Here is a 25,298-nt window from a genome sequence, read left to right as displayed (position 1 = left end):
GGGCACAACGAAAAATCTTTAAAAACAAATCTGATTTTTACCCTGACCAACATAAATCCAGCACAATAATATATTTCTATAAAAAAACATTAGATGATTTACAACAAATATGCTCCAAAAAAACCAAGTGGGGCAATTTAACAAAAAGAGAACAATCGGCCTTAATGTCATTAAAAAAGGATACGTCTGTAATAATCAAAAGTGCAGACAAGGGGGGAGGGGTAGTGCTGCTTGAGAGAACTTATTACATTGAAGAGGCATATAGACAATTAAAAGATGCCAACTTTTATGCCGATCTAAAAACTGATCCTACAGAAAAATTTCAAATGGAAATTAAGAATATGCTTGGAGAGGCTCTCCGCGAGGGTACAATAAACAAGGATGAATATAGTTTTTTATTTATTAAATATCCAGTCACCCCCATTTTTTATCACATCCCTAAAATTCACAAAACACTTATAGCACCTCCTGGGAGACCTATTATTTCGGGGATACAGGGTTTAACATCTAATTTATCACAATTTATTGATTATTTTTTGCAAAAATATGTAGTCACTTTAAGATCTTATATACGTGACACAATGCACTTACTAAATAGAATGGAGGAGATTGAGTGGAAATCAAATTATGCATTTATATCACTTGACGTGAGTGCTTTATATACGCACATCCCGCACAAAAAGGGAGTAGAAGTGGTGTCAAGTTTCCTGAATGGAGACAGTTCCATTCCAGATAAATTAAAATCTTTCATTTTGGACTCAATCACTTTCATTCTAACACACAATTATTTTTTATTTGATGGGCACTTTTTTCTCCAGGTGTTAGGGACGGCCATGGGTACCAGATTCGCGCCAAGCTTTGCCAACTTATACATGGGCCACTTTGAAGAACAATATATTTGGAGTGGACCCTTTGGCGCGGATCTGGTATTCTATGGCCGTTATATAGATGATTTGATTATAATTTGGAAGGGGGACTCACTTGGAGCACAGAATTTCGTTGCACATTTGAATACCAATGATTATAATCTTAAGTTTACGCACTGTTATGATCACAACACAGTAAACTTCCTTGATTTGACTATCTCCGCGGAAAGCCTCTCCAAAAGCATAAGTACTATCAACTACAAAAAGAAAGTTGATACAAACAATTTTTTGCATTTTTCAAGCGGTCACTACAACCCCTGGTTAACCAATATTCCCCTAAGCCAACTAAATCGACTACGTAGGAACTGCACAAATATTGAAATTTTCAAAAAACAGGCTGATCAGATGTGCCTAGATTTTGAAAAGAAGGGATACCCAAAAGAATTGCTAGAAAATGCCTATAGAAAAAGTTTGAATACAGATAGGAAAACTTTATTGATTCCAAAAACAAAAAATATAAAAAGTATCCAGGACTCAGGAGATCAAAAGAAACCCATGATGTTTATATCAAAATTTAATTCTAAATCAGAACAGATTAAAAAAACATTAAAAAGGAATTTTTCCATATTAGAACAGGATCCAATTTTGAGTAAAATCATTGACCCTCAACTAAAAGTAATATTTAAGAAAAATGCCAATCTAAAGACCATCATAGCCCCAAGTGCTTTAAAAGTAGAAACAACATCAGAAACAAAGTTAAATAAAATGTGGTTAGGAAAAGACAATCTGAAGGGATGCTATAGGTGTGGCCACAGCAGGTGTATTACGTGTGGCCATGTGCCTGCGAGAACTATGGAGGTAGAATCATATGTAAACAAAAAGAAGTTCGCCATAAAAAATTTTCTGAATTGTAATACAACATATTGTATATATATATTACAATGTGTGTGCGGCCTTCAATATGTCGGCCGCACCACCAGAAAACTTAAAGATAGATTTAGAGAACATCGGCTCAATATTTTGAAAAAATTCCCTCACCATAGTGTCTCCAGGCACATTACAGAAGTCCACCAAGGAAATATGGAAGGTCTCAAGATAATTGGGGTACAACATATACCATCCACAAATAGAGGTGGAGACAGATATAGAGAACTGGCAACCAAAGAAGCATTTTGGATATTCCAAATGCAAACTCTCACACCCACAGGCCTTAATGCCAACATAGATTTAGAATCCTTTATGTAAAATAATATAAAATAGATTACAGAATAACCAAATATAATAAATTAATAAATTAAGAATAAAATAAAATAAAATGTAAACTGGGTTTCTTCTGTTCCCCTGCCTCCTTCTTCTCTCTTTTTTCCTCTTCTCTGGGCTAGTGCCCTATAGAGCAGTGGTATGTATTATAGTACAGATTATCAAAAGTGTATGTATGGGAATTGCATTTTGAGTAATTATAAGGTACTATATCCTGTATGAACCCACGGGGGGAAGGGTCTGTTTGAGATAAGGGGGAGCACTGTGACTCCCATATCCGGCTTGTTCTGTGCTGTAGACCGGCACTACAGCTAGATTAAGCACGGACCGAACTCAGACAGGCGGCCCCACAAGGGACACCAAACAACAAGTAAAACAAAATGAAAATATAAATAAAAATAAAATAAAATAACCAACAAGTATAAACCATATTAATACAAAAGATAAACATATACAAATTAAAGAGTGGATACAGACATGTGGTCAAAAACCAGAAATATAGAAATTGACACATGGAAGAAGACTATGTTATAAACCTCTATTAATATATGTGAATCCAGACAATTATATCAGGAGCCTGGTGGCTCAATAAGTTAGAATGACTGATACTAGACTGGAAGTTACAAGTTCAAGTCCGAATAAGTCTATAATATAGCAATGGAATTTTTTGTATTTTATATATATTAATATTAATACGTGTATATATGTGAATCAATAATGCCTTATCAGGAGCTTAGTGGCTCAATCAGCTAGAACGCCTGATAATAGACTGGAGGTTGTTAGTTCGAGTCTGGAAGAGCCCGTAAAATATATGAATAGAATTTTTTGTAGTATATGCATGTATTTCAAGCTTTCTATCTGTGTATCTGTGCACTCTATATGAGATTAATACTAATTATCAATGTAAGTGTAAAAATTATACAAATGAATACAAGTAGTATCAAAAATATCTCTAAAACTGGAAGTCTCTTTATCTGAACACTAAATGTTTATGTATAAACCGTGAGGGAATCGGTCTGGTTTATATAATTGTTTGTGTATATGTTTTTCTTCTACATATATTTTTTTATACTTTTGTGATAATGATGTTATTTATTCACCAATTTATTTCTCTGTCAGTTACTTACAAATAAAGACAGTCATAACGATGCAATTGGAAACCTGTTTAGATCCAGGAAAATGTTGAAATCAACTACACCTGTCTCACCCCCCTTAGACCAATCGAAAGGGAGAGACAATCAGCGGCTGGGTATATCAAGTGAAGAATGACACAAATTAAACACTCTTTGAAAAAGCCCCCGTGTTAGGGGCGAAACGCGTTAGAGGGAGAATTTCCAGCCTGTCCAGTGCATAAAGCCTTGTGGAACTTGTACCTGCAAACCTACAAAATTAGCAGAAAAATCACGGCACCTGCACCGGCGTTTTCCACCGGCCACCTCGCTGCATATTCCATCCGGCACTTCTGAGAACTCCAAGGATGCATCAGTGAACCCAGCGTCTGTGAGAGAGACGACACCGCATATAACATCACTAGCGGCACGGGTCCGGAGGGTAAGAGCGGCTGCCAGCAATTACATCTACCTGGCCAGCTCCCCTCCTCCATTGCTCCGGAGGGACACTCAGATCTTTCAGCCAGCAGCGCACGGAGGCGCAGGTGAGAGACGCGCACATAGCGTCTGCATACATATTCTATATCCAGATTTAAACCACAAATAAGTGACTGCACTTTAACCACTAAATCCAAAGTGGTATCAAAATACGAAGACAGGATCTGTTTCTTATATCTACTTTTTATATATTTTTTTTCTTCTTTTTTTTTTTCATTTTTTTCATTTTCTATTTACACATTTTTTCTTCAAATTATAGGGTGTATTACAAACACCTATTTTTACTAAAATCTATATGTGTATATTTCATCCAATTGCATTTTTATGTATTAATATATAGTGATATATGTTTATAGGTGGCCACCTGAAAATTGTATGAATTTTTATATATATTTTATATATGTACAATTGTTTTTTCTTAAAATTAAAATATGATTTAATATAATCAGTAAAAAGACAAAAAAAAGCACCCCTTTGTGTAAGTGTATTCTTCCTTGGTACTTGGTATTTTTATTAGCGCAGCTCTCCACCCCTTTTCTGTTGTATACATTTCTCCTCTGATTCTCAGCTGGTTATATTATATTTCCAGCTAGAGATCAGTTGTAGTGTACTTACACTTGTACACTCAGAGTGCTGCAGCTCTTATAGTATATATTATATCTATCATCAATTATTTTACAAAAACACATCTTTTTCTGTGCTGTAAATTTTATTAGCGCCCTAATTTCGACACTATATAGTGTCGACTATTTTGTTTGGTGTAAAAAATAGTTTGTTTGGTATTAACTTTATTAATCCTTCTTACATGAACAAACTGGATGCGAATAGAAACTTACGCGGACCGTTCCGATATACACAGACCAAAACCAACAGCATGCATTCAATGTATAGAGAGGAACTGTATATACAGTGTGCGAAAAATAATACACGCAAGCGTCTACTTACAAGTACGCTGCTTAAAGGGGGGCACAATACACCGTTTTCCATGGAGAGACGTACTGTATATACAGTGTGCGGAAATTAATACACGCAAGCGTCTACTTACAAATACGCTGCTTAAAGGGGGCACAATACACCGTTTTCCATGGAGAGACGTACTGTATATACAGTGTGCGGAAATTAATACACGCAAGCGTCTACTTACAAATACGCTGCTTAAAGGGGGCACAATACACCGTTTTCCATGGAGAGACGTACTGTATATACAGTGTGCGGAAATTAATACACGCAAGCGTCTACTTACAAATACGCTGATTAAAGGGGCACAATGCAACATGTTGGTGTATGACAATTTCAGACTCATTACATATGTAAGGAAAGCATTATAACGATGTTTTGAAATGTGACTCACAAAGCATACACGAACTCCAACAGATACCAGCTGACAACACTCATCATTGGAATGTCAGGTGCACACATTTCACGATGCAGAACACAATGCTCCACAACCTGTGTATGTGCATATACAGGTGATTGATCAGGTGCGCGGAGACCTGCGTAATTTAAGCGGCAGTTATCAGCGGGAAATATCGGCGTAAATTAGCAAGTCAATTGCCAGAGCAGAATCCTTGCTGGAAAGGTTGAGGCAGAGGGAGCAGGAGAGGACAAGGAGGACCCAAGGCCAAGCGGGCCCCTCAGTAACAGGCCCTGTTCAACCTCCACCAGCTCCACAAGGGCCAAGCAACCAGCCAGAACAAGAGGTTGCATCTCTCTAAACAGGTGTGACCCAGCAGGTGCATGGTGAGAGAACTGGGGCCACCAGAAAACGTGCTGCAACATCTAGGGTGAGGACTGAGCAGGATACCACCACCAGAAAGAGAAACCCTGCATTTGTAGAGGCCGAAATGCGAATTCTAGTGCCCAGGGCACGTGAATGGATTGAATTGGCAACCAGGAAGCCTAGTGCCAGTGCAAGGAGAAACCTTTGGGAGAAGATCACAGAGGAAGTGAACCAGGTGGCACCAGTGGTCAGAAATTGGGACGCGGTGAAGAAAAGGTTAGTGTGTTTGTCAGGGCAATTTTTCAGCAGTCTCCAGCAGGAACTGAGGCCCTTATTCTAGTTCACTCTTTCTGCCCAAATATTTCTTAGATGGACAAAACCATGTGCACTGCAGGTGAGGCAGGTGTTACTTGTGCAGAGATAATCAGATTTGGGTGGGGTTTTACACCTGCCTCACCTGCAGTGCACATGGTTTTGTCCATCAAAGAAATATTTGGGCAGAAAGAGTGAACTAGAATAAGGGCCTCAGTTCCTGCTGGAGACTGCTGAAAAATTGCCCTGGTCTTTGTCCCCCTGATGTCATATGTGTGTACATATGTTACATGTATGTTTTGAGACTAATAGAAAGGTGTGTTTGTAGATAGTGCTACACTTCAATGTCACATGTGAACACAACCATGTCTAATAACCCACATTGATATATGAAACATGCACCATTGGTGTGATGTGAGGTTATGGGCACAGTTCTGCTCATGTGAAGTATGTGATGGGACAAGAGAAAGTGTGTTTTTGAAAGAGTTGTTGTAACATGTTCCATATGATGCTACTGAAACAAGAATGACCAAACTGTGCACATGTAGCTGGTGAGAAACTACACATCCCAGTATGCCATTCCATAGTTAAATTACTCCATAATAACCACATTGTCAAGCTATGGTGGAATGTGTAGTTTCAAACCAGGTGGAGGTGCCTAATTTGGCCATGGATGATGTCATTTCTGCATAGTGATGTATGTATGTGCATTTAGTGGCCTAATGAATGAGATGAGACACTGAAATGCCTCCTAATTGAGACATGAATGTGTGTGTGGGACACATATGGCAAAAAAACATAAGAGCACCCACACTAGGAAATGTCACGTAGCTAGGGGTACCACATAGTTCCTTTAATTCCGGACACATATTAATTACACAGGTTCTGTGGCTGGCTGACTTCAAGACTCCACTTCACCTAATTTTAAACTGCCACAGAACCTGTGTAATTAACATGTGTCCGGAATTTAAGGGACTAGGTGGTAACCCTACACGTAGCACAGTGGTGCACATATCTCATGGTGATATTTGTATTTTTAAACTTGTAGGTGGACTGACTTCAAAAGTACACTGAAGAGGAAGATGACTGACCGGTACAACCACAGCATGTCCACCGGGAGAGGTCCTATGCCTGACCATTTGGAGTATACCCCCCTGGAGCAGGACTCCTTGGACGTGATTGATGTGGGGGAGATCAGGGGGATCTCCAATATGGACAGTGAGCTCCCGGCGGAGGTCTTTGATGCTGCTTTTGATGGTAAGTCACAGTAATGCATTGTATTTAGAAAGATATTTTTTATTGCGTATGTGATGGTGACATTGTTTTCAATTCTTATCCTAGAAGAAGCAGAAACCCAGGATGTACCGGCAGCATCTTCCTCTGCAGAGCCACAGGTGGAGCAAGTGGTCCATCCTCCACCAAGAAGACACCCCCAGCCCCAGCCACAGGAGACATGGGAAGAGAGCATGATGGTGACGCTGGAGAGGATCGAGCAGCAAGGGGTGGATGCTGCGATCCGTCAGCAGCAGGTGGCGGAATTTCTGGCGGAGTGGAAGGCCACAAACAGGCTGCAGTGTGAGGCCTTGACCCGCATTAACGACACTCTGGCGGCTGGCATAGTAAGCATTGGCCAACACCTCAGCCGCCAGAATGAACTTCTTGCGGAGCAGCTGTCCACCGCCAGGTCCCTAAGGGACAATCCCCCATCTGCTGCCCCACCCCAAGCTGCTCCCCAACCTTCCACCTCTGCTGACCCTCCTGTGTCGACTAGGGGAAGACGCCGCAAGGCAGCTTAGCCAAAGGCCCCTGTTCCCAAGGCCCCATCTAAAAGGGGGAAAAAAGGGCCCAAATAATGAGACCTGGTTCACTTCCTCTGTGGTTGGACCCCAAATGTTTAAATTGCACTGGACATCCGCTTCCTGAGTTGGCCATCTATCCATTTGCGTGCCATGGGCATGAAAGTTCGTATTTTGACCTCTACAAATGCAGGATAAATTTGTGGTGGTGTGTATCTTGCTTAGTATTCACCCTGGTTGTTGCAGTATGTATTCTGGTGTCCCCATTTCTTTCACCATTGCATTTGCAGGGTAACACATGTTTGGAGATATGCAACCTCTTGTTCTGGCTGTTTTATTATTTGTGTGTCTATTTTATTTGTTTATTTGATTTCTCACATTAAAGTGTGAAATAAGCTGTGATGCTGAACAGCAAATAAATTTATTTTACAAATTAAATCAAAATTGTGGTATGTGTCATTTCTTGTGTGAAACAAATACTAGATTTATGTGTACTTACTGACCAGGGTATTTTTGAACATTTGTGGAAGTGTGGTCGAAGTTGCCCATGTGTAACCCTCTCCATGGCCATTCCCATGTTCCTATCCAACTTTTCCCTGCTAATTAGTTTGTGTCAGCACATGTGCAGAGCAACTTAATAGGTCAGAAAGCAGTTTGTGTGCAGGTGAGGTAGCTCCTACAGTAGTAGGTAAAAGCAGGTCCAGAACAATGCTTTCCTCATGGAGTGGGTGAGGCAGACAAACAAGGGTGAAAAGGTACATTTGTGTAGGAATGCATATGTGTCCTCCCTAAAAAAAGATGTGTGAATGGGCCAAACATGATAAATTAGCTTGTGAACAAACATGCATAACTTTTTAAATATATATGATTTTACAGTGTCATAAGCAGATGCAGGAATCCTTTGTTAGAGAGATGAGAGTGCAATAATGTGATTGGTGGCATCTTACATCCAGAGTGTAGTCAAATCCAAATCATAGCAGATGAGATAGTGGTACAGGTCATTATTTTGGGTACTATACAAAGATTGTGTGCAAAATAGTGGTCATGGGCTTAAAACATTGCTGAAACATCCTTTGTAGGTGTTAGATGTGGTTTATGTTATTGTATCCTAAATACAAAACCTATGTTAGTATTAGAGTGAACACGTTGACACATGTCGACTTGTGTAGATTGAGTGTGCTACTGCGTAAAGTCTATGAAAGCACATAGTGAATGTGTCTAACTGTTTAGCAAATAGCTACCTTAGCATATATAAGCAGGTCTTAAAAAGATTCTTACCTTAAATTAAACAAACCTTTAAATGTCGAGAAGTATATAAAGATAAGCTTCCAATGTGTTTGAGTGCTGTGTGTGGCTTGCAGGTAGTGAAATCATGGTTTGGACTTAATAGACTGCAGCATTGCTTATTACATTCAGGTGTATGTGTTTGAGTAGGAATCAGCGTTAATTAGCAAACTCAGGCGCACGCTGGCATGCGGTATCTGTAGGGGTGGTTTGAGCTGGCGGTTGGCGGCCGCCTGTTTTGTGTCCGAAATGAACGGTGCCTTAGTCGATCGTGCGGTAGTAGCACCGCTCATTTTTGGTGCACACCCCCGTGTACGCCCATATTTACGCCCATTTTCCCTCATTATTTCGGTCGCTCCCCTCTTCACGCCCCTATGCCGCCCCCAATACCGTACACTCGCGTACAGGTTTTTTCGCACGTAGAGACCCCGTCCGTAAGCGTTGGTGAGTGGTCGCGCCTGCGCATTAGCGAATGTACGCATGCGCAGATCATAAAAAACCGAGGAACGTACGCGTACGGCCCGGCCGCACCAACCAGAATAAGGCCCAGTGTGTATGTCTGTGTCAGTCAAAAAAAAAAAAACCTCCCCCCCACTCACGATCGTGGCTGCTGCATGTTAGGCAGAGGCTGGTCCTGCTGCTCCTGTAGCTGCTGTTGCTGGAGCTAACAAAAATGGCTGCCCCCATAAGGCTACAAAAAGATGGCCGCCGTCCTCCAATTAGCAGCCAGAGTTTAATTTCATTGAAACACTAGAGCCGGGTGGAGAGAAGAAAAGGGGACGGGGCCTAACGGAGGACTGCTCTGTGGCTGTGCTGGACAATATCGCACAATATCAGTGTGTATCAGTATATGTCAGTGTGACATATAAAAACAGTGTCATTTTGCTTAGAATATGTGTAGACTATGTACAAAATTCAGGATACATACAGATGGCCGGCAGATGGGATGCCGGCAGTCAGGATACCGACACTAGCATCCCAAAGGAGGGAATCCTGTCCCCACAGCCTAATTTTTCGCCTTACCCCTGTACGTGCTGCCTAAACCTAATCCCCCCCACCCCTGCATCCTAAACCTAAGTGCCCCCTTCTATGTGTCTAGTCCTAACCCTCCCAAATACTGCCTAACCCTAACCCCTGTACCTCACCACCTAAACCTAACCCTCCCTAACTCAAATTTCCCCCCACCTGCAGCCTAACCCTAACCTTCCCCACCCGCAGGCTAACCCTTCGTGTCCCCCTAGTGCCTAAACATAACACCCCCTTCCTCAACCGGACTCTAACCCGCCCCAGTATACTTACGTTCGGCATCCCGGTAGTCGGCATCCTAATTAATGTTAAGATTCTGGTTCTGGGATGCCAGCATTGGTATGTTGAACACCAGGATGCTGAACACTTCCCGGGGAATTCAATTAGGTGCCAGGAGGATTAGCCTGGTGAATCTGTGTGGCACTTGCAGTTCTTTGCTCCTCCTCTCCCTGCCCAGCATCTGTCCCCTCTCACTGCCCATTATCTGTCCCCCATCCCTCTCTGCCCAGGATCTGTCCCCCTCTTCCTGCTCATTATCTGTCCCCCAATCCCTCTCTGTTCAGCACCTGTCCCCACCTTCCCAGCATCTGTCTCCTCCCAACCCTCTGCCCCCTCTCCCCATATCTGCACCACTTTCTCTCCACACATATGTACCACCCTCTCCCTGCCCAGCATCTATCATCCTCTTCCTGGCCAGCATATATCATCCTCTCCCTGCCCAGTATCTATCCCCCTCTCCCTGCCCACCATATGTTCCCCTCTCCTTGCCCTTCATCTCTCCCCCCTCTCTCACCATATTTCCCCCCTTCTCTTTGTCAGGGGAGCTCAGTGCGAACAGTGCCTGCAACCCATGGCAATGAGCATGGGAACTCCTGGCAACGAGCATATAGGTAAAAAAAATAGAATTTATATATTTGGGGGGGGTGGCGCAAAATTTCTAGTTACGCCACTGCAGACAAGTTTGGATGTCTGTGCTGTGTGTGTGTTCCGTGGTTAATGCAGCGTTCCTGCATTCACCTGATGCTCCAGTTCATGTGGCTACACAGCATCCTCAGAACATCATGTTTGACTGTCAATCTCAGCTCCCACTGGCTTCCATGCCACCACCATCACGACTAGGCCACAAGCTAGTGTAGTACAAACGGTACTTATATGTTAGTTGGGCGCCCACTATAGTTAGTTTGCTCATACCCCCACTATCCATGTCCGCGTGGAGTTGATTGTATATAGTGTGGGGAGCGCAATGAGCCACCAAGCCCGAAGCGTGGCGAGCGGCCTCGTAAAACTAAGCAAATAGCTTAGTAGGCGCCCAACTAACATATAAGTACCGTACAAACACAATTTCCCTCCAAATCCAAACCTGGCAGTAGCCATGTTTGGTCCAGTCACCTGTGACTACTGAACCAATACCTGAATACCTGTCTACAGTACACTGGCTCTTTTAAGAATGCTTGGTAAGAATTGCCTAGTTACCAGTGCTATTGATTATCATACCATGTATTGTTGTGTTCTAATCTCCTGTGATTCCACTCCTGCTACATTCTTGCTTGTTCCAGCTTGCAGTGTGCCTGGCTCTATGGGTGTTCGGCTATCGATCTCCAGCACCATCAGTGTTCTGCCATTGAAATCCAGCTCCATCGTGGTTTCGCCATCAATCTCCAGCTCCATATGTGTTCCGCCATTGATACTCACCTCCATTGGTGTTCCGCCATCGATTTCTAGCACCATCGGTGTTCTGTCATTGATCTCCAGCTCCATACGTGTTCTGCCGTTGATACTCACCTCCAACGGTGTCTCATCATTGATTCTCACCTCCATCGGTGATCCGCTATCGATCTCTAGCTCCATTGGTGTTCCGCTTTCGATCTCTAGCTCCAACGGTATCCCGCTATCGATCTCCGTGCTATTGGTGTTTCACCATTGATTGCTCCACATCATCGGTATCTTACAAGTCTTGGTCAGTAACACATTGCTATCACCTCCCGCAGCTCACCTGGAGCACCAAGAAGCTGCTCATTGACAGATGATGCACTGTCTTCAGGATCTTAATACCCAACTGGATTATATTCAGTCCACCTTCCATGGTACTGGGGCTCCCCATGCTCTCCCAGTGGATACTGCACCACCTGCTGCTAAATCTGCTCATCATCTCCATTTGCCAACTCCTAAGTTAAATGGGTCCCCTAAAGACTGTAGAGGTTTCCTAAACCAATACAAGATCCACTTTGAATTGCAGCCTGGCATATTTTCCTCGGAGAGAGCAAATGTTGCTTACATTATTTAGCTTCTGTCTGGCTCTGCTCCTGACTGGGCCTCTCCTTTGTGGGAAAGGTCTGACGCACTTCAGTCTACTTATAAATACTTTTTACAGCTTTCTAGCAAATATTCGACGATCCAGGTCTAGTGACCTCAGCCTCTGCAAGATGTTGGACAATATCTGGTACAGTTCCAAATTCTGGCATCTTAGATAAATTTGCCTTTTGGCACAGACTATCCGATCGTATTATGGATGAACTCACCACTTGAGATTTACCCTCTAAACTGGATGAGCTCATCTCCCTATGTATGAAAGTTTACCTATGCTTCTGTGAATGGACAATCGAATGTGGATGAACATTACAGCCCAAAGTGCAGTCTATCATCAAGCCACATCAAGTATCTCCAGCCATTTAGTTTAATCTCTCTTGCCTGTCTCTGTGCTTTTGCTGTGCTCCTCCTTCACACATGATTAATGATTGCCCAAAGATTCAGGGAAACATCAGATCTTAGGCAATCATAGAGAGGGTAGGCTTTAAGTTCTTTTTTATCTGATTGTAATTTACCAGTTTTTCTGCAGGTTGCCAGAGCTTCAAAAATATTTCTGCTCTACTGGATTCTGGTGCTACTGGGAATTTCATCACTGCAGATCTAATCCATCAGTGGTCCTTACCTACTGAAAGACTTCTGCATCCAATATATTTAACTGTTGTAAATGGAATCAGAATTGCTAATGCAATTAATACTTGCAGAATCCTGCCTGTCTGAAGCAAAGTTGGGGTTCTTCTAAACTGTTAGCATTTCTTCTGATACCCAGCCCTGGCTCCAACTCCACAACCCCCAAATAGAATGGAAAAGTTCCAAAGTTACAGTATGAGGGTCTACCTGCTTTGGTACTTATACAAAAATGGTGTTCTAAATGGCGCTGCAGTCCCCTCTTTTAGGATGATGGGATCTTATCACCAATGGGATATATTCAAATCCACAATTCTTTAAATCCTCTCGACCTCTGCATACACAAATAACGATAGCCAGACAGACAACATCACCAGGAACCCCTTGAGATGTACACTCACCAGGATTAGGTGCCCTATGTTCACTGAAAGGTTTCTTTGTGAGGAGGAGAGTCGGATGCAAAGAAACCTTTCAGTGAACATAGGGCACCTAATCCTGGTGAGTGTACATCTCAAGGGGTTCCTGGTGATGTTGTCTGTCTGGCTATCGTTATTTGTGTATGCAGAGGTCGACAGGATTTAAAGAAACCATTACATGCACATAGGGAAATTCCCCCAGGTCAGTCTTGCATTTCTTTAAGAACGACTGGATGGAAGAATTGTGGATTTGAATATATCCCATTGGTGATAAGATCCCATCATCCTAAAAGAGGGGACTGCAGCGCCATTTAGAACACCATTTTTTATATTAGTTTTATGGTTAAGATTTAGGAGTCTTAAGGTGTTTCAAAGGCTGCAGCAGTCCAGGCGCTGTCATTATTTTCTTTCTTTGTTCGATTCCTGCACATAGCTCTGATTCCAAATGCTTTGATGTTTCACTTCATCCATATTCAGACTTCACTGATGTCTTCAGCAATTCTGGTGCAGACATTTTTTTACCCCACAGGAAATGGGATTGTCCCAAAGACTCTCATTACTGAATTATTTGATGGTGTCAGTGGAGCCACCATATTCATGAAACTAGTTTTAAAAGTTGCTTATAATCTCATTAGTATCCGGGAGGGTGATGAATAGAAGAAGTCCTTTAACACCAGGGTGGCCACTACGAGTACCTCATCATGCCTAATGCGACAGACAATTTCCAGCATTTTGTGAATAAAATATTCAGTGATCTTCTCTACAGACATATTGTCATTTAACTAGATGACATTCTCATCTTTGCCAACAATTTGGAAGAGCACTGGTATTGGGTCAAAGAGGTATTATCCAGAGTACGTGAAAATTATTTATTCTGTAAGCTTGAGAAGTGTGTATTTGAAGTGAGGTCTATTCCATTCCTCGGATACATCCGACAGGTTCTGGTCTTAGAATGGATCCAGAGAAGCTCCAAGCCATCCAAGAATGGCCAATCCCTTCCTCGTTAAAAGTCATTCAACGCTATCTGGGATTCGCCGAATATTATAGAAAAACTTCTCTACCATTGTTGCTCCAATCACTGCTCTCACAAGGAAAGGTGCCAATCTGGTGAAATGGTCTGAAAAAGCTATTCAAGCTTTCCATCTTCTCAAAAAGAAGTTAATTTCAGCTCCAGTCATGAAACAACCTGACACGTTGCTCCTTTTTACTTCTGTTGGAGTGGGATCAGTGCTTTCCCAAAGAGCATCTGATGGCCATTTCCATCACTGTGGTTTCTTCCAAACATTTCCCGCATGCAGAATTATCCACAATCATGTTGGTGTTAGAGGAGTGGAGATATTTGCTTGAAGGAGTATCTCATGAAATCACCATTCTGACTGACCATAAAAATCTGTTATATCTTAAGTCTTCCCAATGTCTTAACCCCCTGTAAAGCCAGATGGGCACTTTTCTTTTTCTAGGTCCCATTTCAAGATGTCCTTCTGTCAGGGCTAGCAAAATTGTAAGGTCAATGCCCTTTCACATTCCTGGGAGCAATATTGATCTGGTGGCATTCTCCGTTGTAGGTATCGACCCTGTGACTCATCCAGGAAAATGCTTTGTTAAACTTAAAAGAAGCTTCTACAATGGGTGCATTTTTTCCCATTTCTGGTCATGCTGGCATCAAAAAGACCTATGAATTTGTCTCCAGATCTTACAGATCTGGACAGAATTCTGCCACAATAACTGATATCACTCTTCTTCATCAACCACACCTTTCCTGAATTTTGCCTGGTGCCAGCTTTTTCAGTGCAAGTGATGGATATTACTGCCCAGCAGTTTGCCAAAACCTGGAACATCATCCGGTCATTGCTTCCGAAAGCTTCTGCCAGGTACAAACATTTTGCTGCTAGAAAGCATAAAGCAGTTCCTGCTCTCCAACCAGGAGACCGTGTGTGATTGTCCACTAATAATCTGAGGCTAAGATTGCCATCCATGAAGCTTGACACTCCTTATATTGGTCCGTTCTCCATAGAGCGTCAATCCTGAGACTTACAAACTAAAACTGCCTTCTTTTCTGAAAATCCCCAGTACATTCCACATCTCTTTGCTCAAACCTCTGGTTCTAAATTGTTTCCATTCCAAACTTCCCAAGGCACCTAAAATGCAAAACCACAGAGAAGTTAAATATGAAGTGGGTAAAATTCTGGACTGCCGTATACGGTCATTTGCAATATCTGATTATTGATTGGATGGGATAAGGGCCCCCATTCATATTCATTCAATCCCTGGTGAATTCGGAATGGGGACTGATATTTATGCACTGCGCATACACATATTTGCATATGCGCATGCCCAGGGCTTCTGTGCAGGCACATTGGTGACTTGTGCAGGCACACTTGGTGACTTGCATAGGGGTAGAAGTGGGCAGGAAAACTCTGGGCATCCCCATGTGAATGCAGAAGGGCATCTGCCTTCCAGGGTGGCTGATGTCACTGAATGTTAGCTGCTTGAACCATTCTCGAACCCAGACATCGCAAATCCAGAGCGACTCCACCGCAGTCCAGAAGAGCGGTACTGGACCAATGTATCTGACATTCATACTCCAAGACTCATCAAAGCTTTCCTAGCCAGGTGTCCATGCAAGCCTAAGAGGTGTCTTAGGCACCTAAAGCAGTGCTGCTGCCACTATGCGGGTTACAAAATAGACTTTCTTACCCCTTTGGTGTCTGATCAAGCTGTCCCTGTGCTTCAAGTTTGGATGTAGTCTGTGCTGTGTGTCTGTTCTCTACATAGTGCAGCATCCCTGCATTCATGCATTCACCAGCGGTGCAGTTCCCACAGCTATACAGCATCCTCAGCCCACCATGTTTCACTGTCAGTCTCAGCTCCTCGCAGCTTCCGTGCCGTCATGTCTCAGCAGTACTAATAAATTAAACAGTCTTATATTTCATATAAATGTAAAAAAATTAAGCAACTACAGCTGTTGTTTACATTTTAAAAACCCATTCCAAGGGGTTTTGCTTCACCTTTGTGAACACACCCATAAAATAATATTTTATTATTTATTAGGTTAAAAAGTGGTGAATGATCCAAAACCAGTCATTTCTGGGATTCCTGCAAAATCTAAGCACTCTTAGGTAATAAGAGGGAGGGATTGCAGTAGATATCTCCACTATCTGATGTGGCTCCTTCACTTACAATAGCAAAATCAGCCCTCATAAACATCTGTCAGATTTCCATACAGATTGTTAAGCATTCTGTTACTTGCCACCAGTCAATAGTGCCATCTGATTATGTACTACTTCATCGCATATTTTACTGGAGACGCTTAAGCTATCATTTTGCTTCCAGCTTTTCATTGTGATTAGCTCTAATAGATTCAAGCAAATATATCATTTTTTTCTTTGAGAATTTACTCACATCATTCTCATAGTAGGAGGGAGGGAGAGGACTACTTTTCCCATTCTTTCTACATGCTGCCTCATGTCCTGACTATCCCTGCCATGCTTACTTCTTGCCTTCAGGTCTCTTTACCTGCATCTCGTGTCACCTGTCCATCTCCCCTTCCTTCTAGATTGTAAACTCCTTAGAGCAGGGTCCTCTTCTCTCCTGTTCTCATAGCAATCTTCTTGTATTTCAACTACAGCTCTCTTACTCACCTACAATCTATACCTGCATCTATTCTCATTCACTGCCTCATATCTCAGCTGTATTGTGTACTAAGAATTGTGCTTTAATTGTGTTATGTCTAGTTCTGTGTACCCTGTACTGTTCTAATGTGTTCTCTATGTACGGTGCTGGCTGGTGCAATCAACATGTGGCACCACTGAATGGCTGCCTGGGTGCTGCACAGCTCAGTAATTATATGTTCCCCATGTCTGTGTTCCTCATTAGAGTACATCTAGCATATATGTCTATATATATCTGTACTGTTACTGGATCCCTATCTGGCTGGTGCAATCACCATATGGTGCTGCTGAATGGCTGACTGGGTGCTGCACAGCTCGGTAAATATATTCCCCATGTCCGTGTCCCTCATTAGAGTACATCTAGTATATATATATATATATATATATATAGGTTGGCGGCAAAAAGGCGTCACTTAGAGACTTGATAACTTTTCAAAACTTTATTGCATGATGACCGACACCAGTGTTTCAAGCTGTAAGCTCGTCCTCAGGGTACACTGGTGTCGATCATCATGCAATAAAGCTTTGAAAAGTTATCAAGTCTCCGAGTGACGCCTTTTTGCCGCCAACCAACCTGTATTTGGATTTTACCCTGGGAAGGCACCGGAACAGGCTGCGTACATTGTATCTTGTGGAGTGCCGGATTCCTTTATTGGCCTATATATATATATATATATATATATATATATATATATATATATATATATATATATATATATATATATATATACGAGAATAGCAGCAGCACTCCAGCCTTGATTAATGGGAATATTTTATTCAACCACAGCAACGTTTCATTACATAAGACAGTATTTTCCTCAGGCTACTACATAAGTGAAGAAAGCATACCTTTATACCAATGCCCTCCGCGTCACAGCCTTCGGCGTGCTCGCCCGACGAAGCGGCGCTAATGATGACGTCATCAACTTTGCATTTCCGCAATTGGCGTCTATAGCAACCAATATACATTTTTGTTAAAGTGGAATAGTGTATATAACAAAACACCTAATAAAACATCTGTTACAAAACCACCAGTAAACACATACATATATACAACATAAAATACATTGTAAGACAGAGTTGTATAACTTCCGCGGTATTCAAACCATCACATAATTTTATCACATTAATAATGTATCAACATATAGTCTTTCAATGTAATAAACAGCAGATATTATCCAAGCTACCTTTAGTTATCCAATTATGTAAATGATCCCAACCCAAGGCTTCATTTAATCGCCGTGGGAAAATGGTATCTAAACGCATTATCCATTTGGCCTCACATTGTAACAATTGTGAACCTGTATCTGTGGAATGCACGGTCCGGTTTGTTTGTTCCGGGGAATTGGGACGGTACTTAATGGGAACAAACTTGAAGAGGAGGTTGTAGTTTAACGGGTTAGGTTATATTTCTTTGCATTGGAGAACTGTGAACAACGCTACAAATTTCAGTCTACATTTTTACGGCTAAGTAAGGCACACAATTCACTTCTCGCCTTACTACTAGTATAAATCTGTACCAACAGGCATCCGAAAGACTGACACCATATTTTACCTTTGCAATATTACAGAGACAACTAAACGCACATACAAGACAACACAATGTGACCAAATGGTGCGGCTACATAAGACTTGTCCCACATATGAGTCTAGGACCCGGCCCGTGAACAGGACTAAATAAACACTGGTAATTGGCCTTCCTACGGATAAGTAGCCCATGTGATGTAATTGCCTGGCCTTCCTACGGATCAATAGCCAGGGTGGTGTAGTTGCCTGACTTTCCTACGGATCAATAGCCAGGGTGGTGTACTGAACTACACCGAGTTGTATTAAAGTTAAAGTACTTCAACCTTTGAACTTCCATACCACAAACAAATGCAGTCCTCAATGACAGCACAGTCACTACTGCAGCCGGGGTTACACAATTGTAACTCAACACATTTGTGGTGCTTCCTGATCTGAGTTGCATTTGCTCCTCATTATTGTTTTGCATTGAAGAACATAAGGGGCACTTAAGGCACAGCAGGACACAGGGGTATACCTCCAATCAGTACTATCTTGTATTTATCACCAGCTGCACTGTTCACAAACTGTGGCTAATATATGTCCTGCGCAAGGAATGTCCTCTCTATCAGTTGCAGCGACCTTTCTTACTATGGAGCCTCGCTGCTCCATGTGGCTCCTGCAGCTCCTCTAATACACAGGGACAGTACCCTGCAGCTTTCCGACCTGCTCTCTTGCCACAAGCTGTGCTTTTTCTCCGTTGGGGTATCAAACCCCGTGCTGCCGCAGTTACCTCCCTTGTGGTCACTAGGACCTAACTCAAGGTTTTTGGGAATGGTCCTGGAATGGGGGCATCTCCGCTCCCTGCCGGAGCGCACTGGCTGCATGGTGCTCCTGTCACAAGCTGCCGCCTGGTTTGTCAGCACGGCCAGTAAGGCGCCGGAGACACACGTTGCCTCCCAGGCTGTAGCCTGGGTGAATCTTTTCTTTGTGTGCACGGGACCCTGCTGCCGCCTGTCTCTGCGTGCCACCCATCTCCACGCGCCGAGCAGTGACCTCTCTACCTCCTCTCTTCCTCCATCCAACACGCAGCCTCCTTTCTCCTCCCCGCTGGCTCCCTTCTCGCTGTTCCTCCTCTGGGTGAGTCCCGCCTGCTTTTTTCCAGCACCTGCGGTGATGAGGGTAAGTAACCCCCTCCCTGCGGTGGAGCCAGAGCTGTGTGCCCTGGCTAGTGGGACCCGCTGCGGGGTGACACATATCTGCTCCCCGCACAGGGGCCACAACATGATCAATCATGCGATAGCTAATCATAGTTAACCCATGACCTGCCACCACAAAATGGCGTGCAACTGGCTGTACCAGTCTGGATAGCGGCTTTAATCGCGATCTATGAGCAGACATACGTTCTTTAAAAGACCGTTCCGTTTTGCCTATGTAGCTCAGGCCACAAGGGCAAAGTATTTGGTATACAACAAATCTTGAGTTACAACATATATTGTAAATCTTGAGTTTAACATATGTCTAATGGTTAGTGCTTTGCCTGAGTGTGGATGGTAAAAACTGCCCCTGGGATAATGAAACACGTGTCACACAGGTTCATCTCACACAGCCCCTTGATTTTACTCCAAGTAATTCTCGGTGGTGCAGGACTGTAAGATTTTACTAGAAAGTCTCTCAAGTGTTTTGACCTTTTATAACATGGCATAACCCGTGTGTGTGCAAGTTTTAATTCCGGGATTAAATGAAGCCTCGGGGTTGGGATCATTTACATAATTGGCTAACTAAAAGTAACTTGGATAATATCTGCTGTTTATTATGTTGGAAGAATATATGTTAATTTTATCACATTAATAATGTATCACGTGATGGTTTGAATACGGTGGAAGTTATACAACTCTGTCTAACTATGTCTTTTATGTTGTATGTATGTATGTGTTTACTGGTGGTTTTGTAACAGATGTTTTATTAGGTTTTTTTATATACACTATTCCATTTTAACAAAAATGTATATTGGTTGCTATAGATGCCAATTGCGGAAACGCAAAGTTGATGATGTCATCATTAGCGCCGCTGAGTCGGGCGAGCACGCTGGAGGCTGTTACGCTGAGGGCATTGGTATAAAGGTATGTTTTTTTCACTTATGTAGTAGCCTGAGGAAAATACTGTCTTACTGTATGTATTGATACATTGCTGTGGTGGAATAAAATATTACCATTAATCAAGGCTGGAGTGCTGCTATTCTCGTTCTTCTATATTGGACTTTTTTTAAGTCCTTTGCGGGCAGTTGGATTACAAAAGTGGATGTGCCGTTATATATATATGTGTAGTATCCCTGTTCAGGCCACATAGGTTCTTGTTCTCGGGGAAGAGAGAGGTGTTTCGGATGGAAGACGGACCCCAAATATACCGGAATGCTTTCTTTTATTTTCTGGTTGGTGGAGCTGGGGTCACTGTTCTGCACCTGCCGTGCCGATGGACGCTGCTGCTTCCTCTCACTGTGGTTGGAGTGCGTCAGGCGCCACTGTTGCTGCTGCTGGGGATGTGCTGGAGGGCAATGCTGCTGGGCTCTGTAGTGCTGCTGGGCTCTGCTGCTGCCCCTTCTCTCTCTTCTTCTGCACCCCTCACACACACTTCCTCCTTCACATACATGAGTCCTCACTGCCCACTTCCTGTTCCTGTGTCTCTGCCTATCTATGGCAGCTCCGGCCTGTCACTCAATGGCCGTCCCCGCCTCTCCCTAAGGCTGGGTTAACCCCTTTCATGCTGGGGTTAATGGTGTTTGAGAATTGCGCAATTGGGGGTATTACATATATCTCTGTACTGTTTCTGGATCCCTATCTGGCTGGTGCAATCACCATGTGGCGCTGCATATGGCTGCCTGGGTGCTGCACAGCTCGGTAAATATGTTCCCCATGTCCGTGTCCCTTATTAGAATGTATCTAGTACATATCTGTACTTTTGATGTAACTGTGCTGCCATTGTTGCCTGTTCCTTGTACTGATAACCCTTTGTATCACAGAATGTGCATTGTTATTTTTAATACCTGTAAAGCACCTTGAGTCCTGTTGGAGAAAGTGCACTATATAAATAAATCTTACTTACTTACTAATTACAACTGCTTTAGATATTTGGATTTTGATAAATGGCTCATCGTTGTATTAAATTAACTACTTCAACATAAGGGAACAGACTGGTTCAGCGATATATTAAAGGGGGTGGATGGCATGAACCCTGTTCTATCAGGTGTGTTTTGCTCTATATGCATGCTACACAGATGCGCTGGCAACCATAAGGTAGATGTCGTGGTGGCGGGCTGCTCTGACCTGTTCGCTAGGCTGCTTATGAACACAGACTAGTGGACAGGTCTGAATTAGGCTCCAAGTCCGCAGAGTGCAGGAGTGGATTTGACTCTACATCACCCAATGCTTGAGTCTAGTTTGGCTGATTAACTTTGACTAAAATTTGACAATTTCTAATCATGTTTTGAATTTTACAGCTCCATGAAGCGTGTTTGAAACCCCTTTTAAACATCTCTGAGCATCTCTGCTTGTTAATGCCTCTACAGGTGTGTTCCACCAAGAATCCCAGCTGAGCGGTGAGGTAAATAACAGGCTGACATATTGCTAAGTTTGTTTATATTTATTCTTCCACTTAGCATCTCTCATCCAATATAATATTTATTTCATTCTTCATGTTCATTTTATGGGACATCTAAATTACAAGGTGGCAATAAGAACCATGTGAATAAACCAATAATACCAGTATACAGGGATGACTGAGCTGACACAGGATGTGTGATTCTCCTCTATAAACTGACTATTATATAAAAAAAAAATCTAAGTGTTAATGAGCAATAAAAGTGTAACGAATATTATGTGATAAAATAAATTCTTGCCTCAATGTCATGATTGAGTAAATTATATGACAGTGAATTGTGAGACATGACTTGAATCCTACATGTCATTTCAGAGTAATGCAGTGTTGTAGCATTTTCTTGTTTTGGAATTTTGTAATCAATGTGTTCAAATTGTCTATAAAAGTAAGGTTGTTATTGTTATGTCTTTTATGTGTCCCTGTGTATAGTGTCTAATTTTGCTTTAGGAATCTCAGAATATTTGCCTTTATGGAATAAGTGGAATAGATTTTCTTATGTGTACTCTATTTTCCAAATGAAGACATTAGGAGGGCCACAAAAGCTTCACTGTCTTTCATTTAACAGTTCCAGTTGTACATAAAAAAACTCCCACATTTCAAATCCAATTAAAAATAAACTGTATAGCACTTTTAAATTATGTAAAAAGATTTTGAATATAATTCACCATGCCTTTTTTGTTATTCTTTAACATCTGTTGTTGCTTTTTTCTGCATCACCCTTCAGTTCATTATTTTACTCAGGAGGGGCCATAGGGGTTTCTGTAAAGTGGGCATCTGAGCTCAGAGGTGCCCACACTGCACGCGCTGCATTCATATTTTAATTATTTTAATTCTATGGTGTCCGGCACGGGCGCTGCATATGTGTCAAAAACAAAATGGCTACCACACAGTAGTGAATTTAGTATCCTGAACATACATACCCTCCAACATGGCCTATTCCATTAGGTACAAAATGCTCTGTTTCTGGACTTCCCTACCAGTGGCAGTTACAGAGGTAGGGCTGCAGCACAGTCCAATATTCAAAAAGGGGAGCCACACCTACTGCCACCTCAAACATCACTGTCCTGGACTCAGTGGCAGTTGATGTGACCCCCCCCCTCTTTGAATTTTGGACTGTGCTTGAGCCTCACCTCTGTAACTGCCACTGGCAGGGAAGTCCAGGAACAGAGCATTTTGTACCTAATGGAATGGGTCATGTTGGAGGGTAGGAACATGGCAGGTGACATGTTTCAGGATGACTGCGCATGGTCAGTAGTGATTCTGGCACAATGCCAGAGTCTTTGAAACTGCGGAGAGAAGGGGGCCCACCCAGAGTATGCACATGGCCCCCTCCTCTGTTAAAGTGCTCCTGACTCAGGATTGTTGGATTCCCCCTGTTACACTTTCCTCAATGCCATATCACCCCCAAAAAATAACAGAATGAGCTCTAGATAAGGTACGGGGAGGGGGGGGGGGGGTAAATCTATCTATTTATCATTTGATAGATTTAATAATAAAGATTAATGTGATCATACCATTATTTCATGTAGCTATCACACTGGGGAATCCTTCCACTTCAACTCATCCATTATATCAATATGAACAATTCAAATTCACCTTGACAGCTATGTTGTGCATTATGTAATGCATAACTATTATATTTAGGGCAGTACGAATGGTGCAATGATTATCATTACTGCCTCACAGCACTGGGTTTGATTCCCACCATGGCCCTAACTATGGGCCTTATTCTAGTTCACTCTTTCTGACAAAATCCTTCTTAGATGGACAAAACCATGTGAACTGCAGGGGGGCAGATGTAAAATGTGCACAGAGAATTAGATTTGGGTGAGTTATTTTGCTTCTGTGCAGGGTAAATACTGGCTGCTTTATTTTTACACTGCAATATAGATCTCACTTTGAAGTAAAACCCCACCAAAATCTTATTCTCTCTGCACAAGTTACATCTGCCACACCTGCAGTGCACATGGTTTTGTCCATCTAAGAAGGATTTTGTCAGAAAGATTGAACTAGAATAAGGCCCTATGTGGAGTTTGTATATTCTCCCCGTACTTGCGTTGGTTTACTCTGGATATTCCGGTTTCCTCCCACAATCCAAAATATACCAGTAGGCTAAAACACTGATATTAAAAGGGTAACAAATGTCATTTTAAATCATCGATACAAGATAAAAATAATGATAAAATACACTGAGGACTAATCTATTGAAATATAGCATAGGTATGTGTATTATGCCCAATAAGATGCCTTTGATGGGGTTGGAATTGGCAATAAGGTATCCATGCACCTCAAAATCTTTTTAGGTCGCAAAGAGGTGGCATTCCCCAATCCACAACGAGATGTCCTCCATAGGGAAGGATGCTGGCCAGGTAAGCTGTGGGAGAAATAGTGAATACTGGGGGGGCATTTGCAATCCCTCATGGCTATCTGTCCATGCATGGCCATGGTGCCCGCCTTTTAGACATTCTCCTCTCCCCCTGGCTCTCCTACTGTCTATCCAGATCATGCTGCCAATCAGACATCCAGTGGTGTTTCACCAAACCACTACCCCCCCCAAGACATGCAGTGTCTGGACTCTTCCCCATGTGGGGTCTGCCAGGTTCTCATTACTGCCCTACCAGCTGTCTACATGTGGTGCTCCCGGCTCTTATCCCACGGCCACTGGAGCCCTGCCAGATGCCACTGCTGGGCCCCTGGTAGGCTAGTAAAGAAAATAGCATGCTACTGTGCATCAGCCCACAAATGGACTCTGCACTGTTGCTCTGCACTATGTCCCTACTGTCACTTTCCCACATCCCTGCTGTCACTATCCCTGCATCACCACTGTCAACCTCCCCGCTGTCACTCTCCCTGCATTCTGGCTGTCACTTTCCCCACTTCCCCCACTCTCCTTGCACACCCACTGTTATTCTCCCTGCAAACCTGCTTTCATTCTCCATGTGTCCTCATTGTCACTCTTCCTCTCTGTCACTTTCCTTGTCCCAGAATTTTGTAGCAATCCATGTGGCATAGGCCCTGATTCTGGTTGACTCACAAAGCAGCTGTATTTCACTAATTTAGGAGACAAATAACGCCGGCCACCAGATATGCAAATGTCTGCCCCCCGCTAGTCGCCGATTTTCCCCGTATGCCTGCAAATGGATGTTTTGCATAAATATCCATTTGCAGTCTTGCGTGTGTGGCCAAAATCATTCCAAGGTAACCAACCATTGAATGATTTCTGAGGTACTTGCTAATCTAAGTCACTTCCTG

This window comes from Crinia signifera, chromosome 6 (assembly GCF_055691185.1).
Source record: "Crinia signifera chromosome 6, ASM5569118v1, whole genome shotgun sequence".
In the NCBI taxonomy this organism is placed as follows: domain Eukaryota; kingdom Metazoa; phylum Chordata; class Amphibia; order Anura; family Myobatrachidae; genus Crinia; species Crinia signifera.
The sequence above is the reverse complement of the archived record's forward strand: the minus strand, read 5'-3'. Positions refer to the sequence as shown.